This window comes from Bombina bombina, chromosome 7 (genome assembly GCF_027579735.1).
Source record: "Bombina bombina isolate aBomBom1 chromosome 7, aBomBom1.pri, whole genome shotgun sequence".
Taxonomy (NCBI): Eukaryota; Metazoa; Chordata; class Amphibia; order Anura; family Bombinatoridae; genus Bombina; species Bombina bombina.
In genome coordinates, this window is record NC_069505.1 from 198,071,880 (window position 1) to 198,084,485 (window position 12,606).

At 39.0% G+C, this 12,606-nt stretch overlaps 1 protein-coding gene across 9 annotated transcripts in view; it reads left to right on the forward strand.

Annotated features, from left to right (window-relative positions):
• Window positions 1-12,606, forward strand: part of LOC128666129 (golgin subfamily B member 1) — a 438,305-nt gene that overhangs the window by 302,277 nt on the left and 123,422 nt on the right. The gene's annotated exons all lie outside the window — the stretch shown is intronic.

Here is a 12,606-nt window from a genome sequence, read left to right on the forward strand (position 1 = left end):
GGTATTTAGAGTCGTTTCTGAAGTGAGCGTTAGAGCTCTAACGACAAAACTCCAGCCGCAGGAAAATAGCAGTAGTTAAGAGCTTTCTGGGCTAACGCCGGTTCATAAAGCTCTTAACTACTGTACCCTAAAGTACACTAACACCCATAAACTACCTATGTACCCCTAAACCGAGCTCCCCCCACATCGCCGCCACTCGATTAAATTTTTTTAACCCCTAATCTGCTGCCCGCCACCTACGTTATACTTATGTACCCCTAATCTGCTGCCCCTAACCCCGCCGACCCCTGTATTACATTTATTAACCCCTAACCTGCCCCCCACAACGTCGCCGCCAGCTACTTAAAATAATTAACCCCTAATCTTCCGACCGCAAAGCGCCGCCACCTACGTTATCCCTATGTACCCCTAATCTGCTGCCCCTAACACCGCCGACCCCTATATTATATTTATTAACCCCTAATCTGCCCCCCTCAACGTCGCCGACACCTGCCTACACTTATTAACCCCTAATCTGCCGAGCGGACCTGAGCGCTACTATAATAAATGTATTAACCCCTAATCCGCCTCACTAACCCTATAATAAATAGTATTAACCCCTAATCTGCCCTCCCTAACATCGCCGACACCTAACTTCAATTATTGACCCCTAATCTGACGACCGGAGCTCACCGCTACTATAATAAATGGATTAACCCCTAAAGCTAAGTCTAACCCTAACTCTAACACCCCCCTAAGTTAAATATAATTTAAATCTAACAAAATAAATTAACTCTTATTAAATAAATTATTCCTATTTAAAGCTAAATACTTACCTGTAAAATACATCCTAATATAGCTACAATATAAATTATAATTATATTATAGCTATTTTAGGATTTATATTTATTTTACAGGCAACTTGGTAATTATTTTAACCAGGTACAATAGCTATTTAATAGTTACCTAGTTAAAATAATAACAAATTTACCTGTAAAATAAATCCTAACCTAAGATATAATTAAACCTAACACTACCCTATCAATAAATTAATTAAATAAACTACCTACAATTACCTACAATTAACCTAACACTACACTATCAATAAATTAATTAAACACAATTCCTACAAATAAATACAATTAAATAAACTAGCTAAAGTACAAAAAATAGAAAAGAACTAAGTTACAAAAAATAAAAAAATATTTACAAACATAAGAAAAATATTACAACAATTTTAAACTAATTACACCTACTCTAAGCCCCCTAATAAAATAACAAAGCCCCCCAAAATAAAAAAATTCCCTACCCTATTCTAAATTAAAAAAGGTAAAAGCTCTTTTACCTTACCAGCCCTGAACAGGGCCCTTTGCGGGGCATGCCCCAAGAATTTCAGCTCTTTTGCCTGTAAAAAAAAAACATACAATACCCCCCCCCCAACATTACAACCCACCACCCACATACCCCTAATCTAACCCAAACCCCCCTTAAATAAACCTAACACTAAGCCCCTGAAGATCTTCCTACCTTGTCTTCACCATCCAGGTTCACCGATCCGTCCTGAAGAGCTCCTCCGATGTCCTGATCCAAGCCCAAGCGGGGGGCTGAAGAGGTCCATGATCCGGTCAAAGTCTTCATCCAAGCGGGGCAGAAGAGGATCTTCCATCCGATTGAAGTCTTCATCCAAGCAGCATCCATCCGGAGCGAAGCGGCAGGATCCTGAAGACCTCCAGCGCGGAACATCCATCTGGCCCGACGACTGAACGACGAATGACTGTTCCTTTAAGGGACGTCATCCAAGATGGCGTCCCTCGAATTCCGATTGGCTGATAGGATTCTATCAGCCAATCGGAATTAAGGTAGGAATTTTCTGATTGGCTGATGGAATCAGCCAATCAGAATCAAGTTCAATCCGATTGGCTGATCCGATCAGCCAATCAGATTGAGCTCGCATTCTATTGGCTGATCGGAACAGCCAATAGATTGCGAGCTCAATCTGATTGGCTGATTGAATCAGCCAATCGGATTGAACTTGATTTTTATTAGCTGATTCCATCAGCCAATCAGAAAATTCCTACCTTAATTCCGATTGGCTGATAGAATCCTATCAGCCAATCGGAATTCGAGGGACGCCATCTTGGATGACGTCCCTTAAAGGAACAGTCATTCGTCGTTCAGTCGTCGGGCCGGATGGATGTTCCGCGCTGGAGGTCTTCAGGATCCTGCCGCTTCGCTCCGGATGGATGCTGCTTGGATGAAGACTTCAATCGGATGGAAGATCCTCTTCTGCCCCGCTTGGATGAAGACTTTGACCGGATCATGGACCTCTTCAGCCCCCCGCTTGGGCTTGGATCAGGACATCGGAGGAGCTCTTCAGGACGGATCGGTGAACCTGGATGGTGAAGACAAGGTAGGAAGATCTTCAGGGGCTTAGTGTTAGGTTTATTTAAGGGGGGTTTGGGTTAGATTAGGGGTATGTGGGTGGTGGGTTGTAATGTTGGGGGGGGGGGGGGGGTATTGTATGTTTTTTTTTTACAGGCAAAGGGCCCTGTTCAGGGCTGGTAAGGTAAAAGAGCTTTTACCTTTTTTAATTTAGAATAGGGTAGGGAATTTTTTATTTTGGGGGGCTTTGTTATTTTATTAGGGGGCTTAGAGTAGGAGTAATTAGTTTAAAATTGTTGTAATATTTTTCTTATGTTTGTAAATATTTTTTTATTTTTTGTAACTTAGTTCTTTTTTATTTTTTGTACTTTAGCTAGTTTATGTAATTGTATTTATTTGTAGCAATTGTGTTTAATTAATTTATTGATAGTGTAGTGTTAGGTTAATTGTAGGTAATTGTAGGTAGTTTATTTAATTAATTTATTGATAGGGTAGTGTTAGGTTTAATTATATCTTAAGTTAGGATTTATTTTACAGGTAAATTTGTTATTATTTTAACTAGGTAACTATTAAATAGCTATTGTACCTGGTTAAAATAATTACCAAGTTGCCTGTAAAATAAATATAAATCCAAAAATAGCTATAATATAATTATAATTTATATTGTAGCTATATTAGGATGTATTTTACAGGTAAGTATTTAGCTTTAAATAGGAATAATTTATTTAATAAGAGTTAATTTATTTCGTTAGATTTAAATTATATTTAACTTAGGGGGGTGTTAGTGTTAGGGTTAGACTTAGCTTTAGGGGTTAATCCATTTATTATAGTAGCGGTGAGCTCCGGTCGTCAGATTAGGGGTTAATAATTGAAGTTAGGTGTCGGCGATGTTAGGGAGGGCAGATTAGGGGTTAATACTATTTATGATAGGGTTAGTGAGGCGGATTAGGGGTTAATAACTTTATTATAGTAGCGCTCAGGTCCGCTCGGCAGATTAGGGGTTAATAAGTGCAGGCAGGTGTCGGCGACGTTGTGGGGGGCAGATTAGGGGTTAATAAATATAATATAGGGGTCGGCGATGTTAGGGCAGCAGATTAGGGGTACATAGGGATAACGTAGGTTGCGGCGGTTTACGGAGCGGCAGATTAGGAGTTAAAAATAATATGCAGGGGTCAGCGATAGCGGCGGCGGCAGATTAGGGGTTAATAAGTGTAAGGTTAGGGGTGTTTAGACTCGGGGTACATGTTAGAGTGTTAGGTGCAGACGTAGGAAGTGTTTCCCCATAGGAAACAATGGGGCTGCGTTAGGAGCTGAACGCTGCTTTTTTGCAGGTGTTAGGTTTTTTTCCAGCTCAAACAGCCCCATTGTTTCCTATGGGGATATCGTGCACGAGCACGTTTTTGAGGCTGGCCGCGTCCGTAAGCAACTCTGGTATCGAGAGTTGCATTTGCGGTAAAAATGCTCTACGCTCCTTTTTTGGAGCCTAACGCAGCATTTGTTTGAACTCTCGATACCAGAGTTAAATTTATGGTGCGGCCAGAAAAAAGCCCGCGGAGCGTTAACAGCCCTTCTACCGCCGAACTCCAAATCTAGGCCTTAGTAAGCAATAATAAACAATATTTAATAAGGCAAATCATTTGTGACACTCCATCACTTTTTTTTATAATATATACTTCACATCCACTTCACTTTATTATTACATTTTTATTTATGTGACCTACCTCTTCAACTATATGTGCACACAACCACTCTTTTAATTTAACATGCTTTTAAGTAACAAATTCATAGAAACTGACTTTCACATAATATTTGGAAACATTTATTCCTGCACCCTTAAAATTTACACATACTAATGTGAACTAAATTAAACTACTTTCCTCTTCAAAACAGCACTGGTATCTATTGCCCTAGAAATGTATGAACAACCCACTTAACCCTAGAGAAATACTAACTTTATTAGACACCGTACCCCTATGATACTCTATTAAAATATGTCAGAAATGGTATACACAGTGTTCTGCGTAATCTTGCTTCTGTCGTTAAATCATCTGTCATTATTGTCATGCTACTGATGTATTCAATACCTTTTTTACAAATACCAACCTGTAATAAACAGATTGAAAACCGTAAATATGGTCCTATTACCAAACAATAGCTCTGTGGTATAATACAAAATACACACAACAAGTGAAAGTATGTACAATAAGAAAATTTGAAACTTATTCTTCAGCAGTAACATAAAGAATTTCCTGATAAAGTAACATATATCATCGTAACCCAGATGCATAAGTTCGCAAAGTAACATATATCATCGTAACCCACATGCATAAGTTCGCAAAGTAACATATTATCGCAACCAACATGCATAAGTTTGCAACATGTAACAGAGTATAGCATAAGGCTTCAAATGAAAAATGTGTCCCCATTGGATGCCTAAACATGATTGACATGCAATCCTACCAATCAGAATCAAGATAATTCTTCATGATCATCCAATTCCACACACAAGGTGGGACTTATGAACCAGTAAATAGATTTACCCAACAGCCTGCGTGTAAGCCCTCTGAGGAAGCGTGAGTGAAACACGTGTCAGGGGTCTTGCTTCAGAGAGTCTCATTTTTTAACCGCTTACTCTCTATAGCTGTTGATTGCCAATAGCTTGTAAATGTGTGTTATATTCTGAGATCAGACGTTGTGCTATGTTAGTGAAACAAGTCAGTTAAACGTTAATCTAGCCCCTGCTATAGAAGGGCTTAAGCAGACAGAATCTATTACACTGAATAGCTGTGCAAAAGTTAACTGTGCAAGCAAGGACTTTATAATTACAGATAGTGTATTATCTTATTAGCTTTAATCTCGCAATCTGACATCCAACATATTAACAGGTCCTCTTGTTACAGCATTATTTCTGAATTTATTAATAGCCAGCTGCAAAAAATATTGTTTGTATCTAACTGCTTGATATTATACAAACCAAGTACAATGTTTCACATCTAGATACATGACTCTGAGGTATTATTCACATACCTATGCTATATATTGATACCGAGAGAGTTCAAGCAGACAGAATCTATTACATTGAGCAGCTATGCTAAAGTTAACTGTGCAAGCAAGGACTTTATAATTACAGATAGGGTATTAGTTAGATAGCTTTAATCTCATAATCTGACATCCCAGATATTAACAGGTCCTCTTGTTACAGAATTATTTTTTAATTTATTAATAGCCGCCTACAAAATATAATGTTTGTATCTGACTGCTTGATATTATACAAACTAAGTACAATTTTTCATATCTAGATAAATGATTCTCAGGTGTTATTTACACACCTATACAAAATATTAATATCTAGAGAGTTTAAGCAGACAGAATCTTTTACACTGAACAGCTGTGCTAAGGTTGACTGTACAAGCAAGGACTTTATAATTACAGATAGGGTATTAGTTAGATAGCTTTAATCTCATAATCTGACATCCCAGATATTAACAGGTCCTCTTGTTACAGAATTATTTTTGAATTTATTAATAGCCGCCTACAAAAGATAATGTTTGTATCTGACTGCTTGATATCATACAAACCAAGTATAATGTTTCACATCTAGATACGATTCTCAGAGGTATTATTCACACACCTATGCTATATATTGATATCTAGAGAGTTTAAGTGTTTTTAAACGTGTATGATTGAATAGTTAAACCAATAAAGATAAAGTATGAATGGTTAAAAATCGTTCCTGTATTATTCAGGGAGAATATTTCGTAAATAATTGCATGGGTAAAGCACTCTTTTATTTTTGTTACAGACTTTGTAACTCATTTATCTACCAAGGATTTTCGCCAGTCTTCTTCCCTTTTTGTCATATTCTTTGGTAAACGGAAGGGCCAGAAGGCCACTTTTTCTACTCTTTCCTTTTGACTAAGAAGTGCTATTCGGTTGGCTTATGAGACAGCTGGACATCAGCCTCCTGAGAGAATTACGGCTCATTCAACTAGGGCTGTCTCTTCTTCTTGGGCTTTTAAAAATGAGGCTTCTGTGGAACAGATTTGCAAGGCGGCCACTTGGTCCTCGTTGCATACTTTTTCCAAATTTTACAGATTTGATGTTTTTGCCTCAGCTGAGGCTTCTTTTGGGAGAAGAGTTCTTCAAACAGTGGTGCCTTCTGTTTAGGTTCCCCTGTCTTGTTCTCCCTCCCTTCCATTCTGTGTCCTCTGGCTTGGGTATTGGATCCAACTAGTAATTGAATGGATTTGTGGACTCTCCATGCCATTGGAAAGAAAACCTAATTCATGCTTACCTAATAAATTCTTTTCTTTTCTGGCATGGAGAGTCCACAACCTCCCTTATCTTTTACAACAGCTTTTGCTATTTTCTAAACTTCAGGCACCTCTATATCCTTTGGGTCCTCTTCTCCTTCCATGTTACCTCGGCTGAATGACTGGGGATTGTGAAGCTCTGCTGGGGTGTCCTTTGCCTCCACCTGGTAACCAGGAGTTGAATTCCCACTAGTAATTGAATGGATTCATGGACTCTCCATGCCAGGAAAGAAAGTAATTTATCAGGTAAGCATAAATTATGTTATTTCTATATGTGTGTGTGTATATATATATATATATATATATATATGTGTATGTATAGAGAAAAAGAAAATGCATCAATATGTGTAAATAATGTCAGTAGAGTATGTTAAAAAAGTACTTGTAATTCCAAAGGTAAGGTAATTGGAAAATCCTTTAAGATATTCGGAATTTCCACGTATGATGTTGCAATTCCAATATATATCAGGGAAAAAAAAAACAAGATCCAGCCCAGAAGATGTATCTTGTGGTTATAGAGGGATCCTTGAATCTTCCTCAAGCTTCCTGCCCTTTCCTAAAGGGTTTCTCCATGAAAGCGCTGGATAGTTGCTGTATAGAAGATAAAAAAGGGAACAGGCGCAAAGACCAACTCAAGTGTATTACAAGCACAATTGATTAGCCCCTGTTACAGAAATATACTCACAGAATATAAAATGTAAAAGTGCACGTATAGTAAAAAGATGTGTCCTTCTCCGAACTGATCTCTGTTTCACTTCAAAGTTTGTAATGTGGAGGTAGCGGGTGACAGGCGTATAAGCTTTTAACTGCTTCTTATGGTGAGTGCCCCCTTATCCACTTATTAGAAGTGTATGTCCAGATAAATGTCGGTCAAAGTCAATATAACAAATGAATTGTAAAATCAGTAGAAACAATTTGAACAATAAAACATACCGCAATGAACACTACAGTACTTGTCCCTCTGTGTCCGCTTTCCAGCACTGAGCATGCACAAAGGAAAATACGGATGCCTCCTTGGGACACAAAACCTCAACGCGTTTCGTGTTGCTACGGCGAAACTTTTTCAAGAGAGTGTGTATGTAATATATATATGATAGCAAATAGAAAAAAGAGACTTCCTATCCAGCAGCACTCACTAATCCCCCTATAAGTAATACATGGATTTAACCTCCTAGAGTAAAAACAAATAACACAGCAATAGATACCAATAATATTACCAATCACAGAAAATAGAAAAATGGGAAACAGCTTGCATTTATTGGATAACAGTCATAGTGCATTGATGGGAAAAGAGCTCTCATACAAATAAATAAAATAAAGTGTCAAAATCCTGTTACTGCACAGGAGACAACAATCTGTGAAAACAGTTCCCAAAACAGAAACGTTTTAGTAAAAAAAGTTGTATATGTCAGGTGAGGCAGAAAATATGAAGTAGTAGGAAGAGGCTTGGCTCTGGAGTGTGTCAGGGAGCAGACTGTATGAATGGAGGCCTCCATGGGGGTATGAGTGAGTACCTAACCTGCACAAGTATTATATAAAGCTTTGATTGCCCGGAGCTCCCTGGTGAGCGTCTTTGCAATATAGAGAAAGGGAGTTAGTGCACTTGCATTATCCGACCTCCAGATGTTAGTGTGCCTGAGTCTATCGCTTGCGCTCAAAGTTTTTGCTTTCAACTTATAATACAAGAGCAGGAATAGGAGCACTATTAATTTAACTTGACCTTTGTCAGTAGAGGTAATATTTGTGCGCTCCACTTGTAATCTTTGTTTATAGTAAATATCTATCTGTTCCCCTGTCCCCCTATAAACATGGTGCTATGTGTACTATACCCTGTACATCTGGTCATGTGACGTGAGGATTTGTGTGCAATGACCCTAGTCATTAGGCACGAGTACAGTAAGTACGGATAAGACTAAGGGAATAAAGATACATACATGTGTAAGGTTAGTACCTATACTAATTAGCCATTACTGCTTTAGTCCTGGGCTCTTATCTGATGTCAGTGATATGTGTGTGTTTCTCTTGTTAAGTGTATCCAGTCCACGGATCATCCATTACTTATGGAACATCTTCTCCTTCCCAACAGGAAGTTGCAAGAGTCCACCCACAGCAAAGCTGCTACATAGCTCCTCCCCTAACTGCCATATTCAGTCATTCTCTTGCAAGCCTCAACATAGATAGGAGGTTGTGAGAGTCTGTGGTGATTTATACTTAGTTTATTCTTCAATCAAAAGTTTGTTATTTTTAAATGGCACCGGAGTGTGTTGTTTTTCTCAGGCAGTATTTGGAAGAAGAATCTGCCTGCGTTTTTCTATGATCTTAGCAGACGTAACTAAGATCCATTTGCTGTTCTCACACATTCTGAGGAGTGAGGTACTTCAGAGGGGGAATGGCGTGCAGGTTTTCCTGCAGAAAAGGTATGTGCAGTAAGAGATTTTTCTAGGAATGGAATTGACTAAGAAAATACTGCTGATACCGAAGTAATGTAAGTAAAGCCTTAAATGCAGCGATAGCGACTGTTATCAGGCTTATTAATAGAGATACATACTCTTATAAAAATGTGTTTTAAAACGTTTGCTGGCATGTTTAATCGTTTTTTAACGTACATTGGTGATAACACTGTAATGTTGGTATAGCCTTAAATGCAGTAAAAGCGACTGGTATCAGGCTTATTAATAGAGATACATACTCTTGTAAAAATGTGTTTTAAAACGTTTGCTGGCATGTTTAATCGTTTTTTAACATATGTTTGGTGATAAAACTTATTGGGGCCTAAGTTTTTTCCACATGGCTGGCTTAAATTTTGCATAGAAACAGTTAACTGAAGCTTCCCACTGTTGTAATATGAGTGGGAGGGGCCTAATTTAGCGCTTTTTTGCGCAGTTAAAATTACAAAATGAATCATCCAGATTCCCTCAGCAGTCCCATGAATACTACAGGACATTTCTAAAGGGCTAAAAAGACTTCCAAAATCGTTTATAGGGAAGGTAATCCACAGCTCTGCTTTTTTTTTATCTGTTTTTTGCATTAAGGGGTTAATCATCCATTTGCAAGTGGGTGCAATGCTCTGTTACCTTATTACATGTACTGTAAAAATTTCGTTTGTTTTACTGCCTTTTTTCACTGTTTTTCAAATTTTGACAAAATTTGTTTCTCTTAAAGGCACAGTAACGTTTTATATATTTGCTTGTTAACTTGATTTAAAGTGTTTTCCAAGCTTACTAGTCTCATTATTAGTCTGTTTTAACATGTCTGACATAGAGGAAGCTCTGTGTTCATTATGTTTTAAAGCCATGGTGGAACCCCATCTTAGAATGTGTACCAGATGTACTGATTTCATGTTAAACAATAAAGATCATTTTTTGTTTTTAAAAAACATTATCACCAGTGGATTCTGTCGTGGGGGTAGTTATGCCGACTAACTCTCCCCACGTGTCAGACCTTTTGACTCCCGCTTTAGGGACTCACGCTCAAATGGCGCCAAGTACATCAAGGGCACCCATAGCGTTTATTTTACCAGGGGATTCTGTCGAGGGGAAAGTTATGCCGACTAACTCTCCCCACGTGTCAGACCCTTCGACTCCCGCTTCAGGGACTCACGCTCAAATGGCGCCAAGTACATCAAGGGCGCCCATAGCGTTTATTTTACAAGACATGGCAAAGGTGGTGAATAATACTCTGGCAGCAGTATTAGTCAGACTACCTGAAATTAAAGGAAAGCAGATAGCTCTGGTGGTAGATACAGAGCATACAGACGCTTTAAGAACCATGTATGATACTACCTCACAATATGCTTAGTTTGTGGGTGATTTTTTTGACTCAGGGAAGATGATTTAACCTGATTCTGATATTTCTACATTTAAAATTTATGCTTGAGAACCTCCACTTGTCGCTCAGGGAGGCTTTGGCTGCTCTGAATGAATGTGTACAATCGCAGGGCCAGAGAAATTGTGTAGATTGGATAAATAATATGCAGTGCCGGTGTGTACTGATGTTTTTCCAATACCTAAAGAGGTTTACTAAAAATTTTTTTAATAAGGAATGGGATAGACCAGGTGTGCCGTTCTCTTCCCCTCCTATTTTGTAGAAGAATGTTTTCTAATAGTTACCGCCACACGGGACTTCTGGCAGACAGTTCCTAAGGTGGAGAGAAGAGTTTCTACTCTAGCTAAGCGTACCACTACCTCTGGCGAGGACAGTTGTGCTTTTTAGATCCAATGGATAAAAAATGTTTATTCAACAGGGTTTTTATCCTGCAGCCCCTTGCATACATTGCTTCTGTCACTGCTGCTGCAGCGTTCTGGGTTGAGTCTCTTGATGAGGCTTTACAGTTAGCGACTCCATTGGATGAATATATTTGACAAGCTTATGCTAGCCAATTCCTTTGTTTTCTGATGCCTTTGTTCATTTGACTAGACTAACGGCTAAGAATTCTGTTTTTTTACTATACTGGCGCGCAGAGCGCTATGGCTTATATCATGGTCAGCTGTCGTGACTTTAATAAATAAGCTATTTAACTTCCCTTCAAGGGGCAGACCCTATCGGGCCTGGTTTGAAGAAGATTATTGCTTATATCACTGGAGGAAAAGGTCATGCCCTTCCTCAGGATAGGTCCAAATAAAGGGCCAAAAAAGGTCTAATTTTTGCTCAGTCCAAGGCGGTCTGGAGACAATCGGACCTGGAACAAAGATAAGCAGGCCAAGGAGCCTGCTGCTACCTCTAAGGCAGCATGAAGGAACCTACAGTTTTCATCAAACGTTCACCTTGTTTGTTGTCTATTCTGGACAGAGGAGAGGTCAAAAGACTTCGGCAGCCTCTCTGTCTTTTTGGTTAAAAAGCATAATTCATTTAGCTTATGAGACTGCTGGACAGCAGCCTCCTGAAGGGATTACAGCTCATTCTACTAGAGCTGTGGTTTTCACTTGGGCCTTTTTTAAATGTGGCTTCTGTTGAACAGATTTACAAGACGGAGTCTTGGTCTGCGCTTCATACTTTTTCAAATTTAACAAATTTGATACCTTGCTTCTTCGGAGGCTATTTTTGGGAGAAAGGGTTTCTTACAGGCAGTGGTAACTTCCGTTTAAGTACCTGCCTTGTCCCTCTCATCATCCGTGTACTTTAGCTTTGGTATTGGTATTCCATAAGTAATGGATGATCTGTGGACTGGATACACTTAACAAGAGAAAACATAATTTATGCTTACCTGATAAATTTATTTCTCTTGTAGTGTATCCAGTCCACGGCCCGCCCTGTCACTTTAAGGCAGGTAATTTTTTCATTTGAACTACAGTCACCATTGCACCCTATGGTTTTTTCCTTTCTCTACATGTTTTCGGTCGAATGACTGAATATGGCAGTTAGGGGAGGAGCTATGTAGCAGCTTTGCTGTGGGTGGACTCTTGCAACTTCCTGTTGGGAAGGAGAATATGTTCCATAAGTAATGGATGATCCGTGGACTGGATACACTACAAGAGAAATAAATTTATCAGGTAAGCATAAATTATGTTTTTTAACAACTTTACTCTCTTTACTGTGGTGCCACTCACATTGTCTGGGACAGTGAGATCTCAGGATCATGTTACTACAAGTTTTTGTCCACTTGACTTCCTCTAATGCTGTTATATGGTCTAGGGAGGTTATGTGCTTTTCCCTGCAGTGAGGAAGGAAAGTGTTGTGTGATCTTGTTGGTCTGAATCTCTGCGGTCACACAGGACTCTCTCTTTGCCTCCTATGTGTACTTTGTGTATATGCCGTCTAGAGCAGTGGTTCTCAACCAAAGTGACCTCAAGGCCCGGTAAATTTTAGCTAGATATGTCCATGCCCCCGGTAGATATATATATATATATATATATATATAGTGTGCAGCATGCAGCAGGGGAGGACTGATCAGCCCTGATCAGCCAGGCAAATAGGACCTGGGCCGAGGGACCAG